This window comes from Penaeus monodon, chromosome 33 (genome assembly GCF_015228065.2).
Source record: "Penaeus monodon isolate SGIC_2016 chromosome 33, NSTDA_Pmon_1, whole genome shotgun sequence".
Taxonomy (NCBI): Eukaryota; Metazoa; Arthropoda; class Malacostraca; order Decapoda; family Penaeidae; genus Penaeus; species Penaeus monodon.
In genome coordinates, this window is record NC_051418.1 from 21,399,264 (window position 1) to 21,400,843 (window position 1,580).

At 34.1% G+C, this 1,580-nt stretch overlaps 1 protein-coding gene across 1 annotated transcript in view; it reads right to left on the reverse strand.

The window, feature by feature from the left end:
* Positions 1-1,580, reverse strand: part of LOC119594134 (C-1-tetrahydrofolate synthase, cytoplasmic-like) — a 15,069-nt gene that overhangs the window by 773 nt on the left and 12,716 nt on the right.

A 1,580-nucleotide genomic window follows, 5' to 3' on the forward strand; every position in this document is an offset into this window, starting at 1 on the left:
AGGGAAAAACATGGCAATAAGAGACAAAGAGTTAAGAAGTTTTGTGTTGTGTTCTGGTAACTCTTACCTTCACAGTATGGACACTGCCATCATAATCACTGTTTGCTATTATATGTATTATATATTGATGTATGATGCCGTATATATAATGTGAGGACATGGTCAAACATAAAGTAATTTGAACTTTCTAATATAATAAAAATTTATCACTCTGAACTTATGAACACCTCACTATAACTTAATCAACACTGAAGAATAAAATATAGAGCTCAACTATACAGCATTCAGGACAAAGTTTCTCTTCGGAGGATACCATATAAATATTTCCTATTATTGTTATTTGTGGATATCAAATCATGTAAAAGATCATATATACATTAGGTGATTTTTTCATAGACATCTGAGATGTGAACAAAAGCTGCAAAAGCCAAAATTCAATAAACTGCACTAACTAAGAATTTGTCCTTGGTGTACATGATAAAACTACAAGATTTAATACAGATTTACAATGGTGTAAAACATGCAAAAGTGTATCTCTAATTATAGAGAAACCAAACAATTAGATTATGCAACTTTGGGTATACTAATAAAGCTGTTCCTTTATAAAGTTAATAGTCTTCAACAACTTTCTTTTCTTATGTAAAGCACTGTAGAAATCCTCACTCGTTCAAGGTTTCTAGTACATCAACCATAGGTAGCCGCTTGCTGAACTGTCAAAAGCAGAGCTGCTACCCCTTAATTAAGTGACAACTGCTAGCTCTCACTCTCTCTAGGCAGTCTCTAACTGTAAACACAAATGTAGCTGAGGCCATGTTATCTGACAAGTTGGATGCTTTATCTTTTGGCATATTATTAGTTAAGAGAAATAGTCTACTTCTGAAAGAGGCAAATGAGAGGGAAGAGGAAAAAAATGTACAAGGCTATGTTGAGGTTGTCATTCCTCATTACTCTAAAGTAGTATTTGTCACATTTTCATATGGAAAAGTCACCTTTTGAGGTAAGCATCATTCCTGTATTTATTTTGTAGTTGTTTATTATAAAAAGCCCAGTAAAAAATCTCTATATTACTATAATTTGTCAGTATTACTACAAACAGATCTGTATTTCATCATTCCCATAAAAAATAATCATCATGTTGTGATTATCACCCTATTCTCTCACAATAATTTTTACTTCTTCTGGCATTCAATCTGAGGCAGACAGCTTGCTGTCAGGCAAGCAGGTGGCAGAGTATGTCACTCCATGTTACTCAGCAATATTGGCAGGGCAGCCCTCACTGCATGTTATTCAGCACTATTGATCAGCACTATAGATTTGTTATGATTGTCAACCAAACAAAAATACTACAAATTTGTAACGAGAATTGCACAAAAATCCCACTATCACTGTTTCATATATTCTAAAAGCCATGAGTTATCAAGGTTGAAACATTTGTGTGGTAGTATGGGGTCTAGATTTGCTTGCCAAGCATATACACACTTGGCATGACATCAACTCTCACCATGTCACCTGGAGTTAATATTTACTATTATTGTCATCAACTGATTTTAGAGGAGGGGATGAATCCCTTCTGTGTCAGT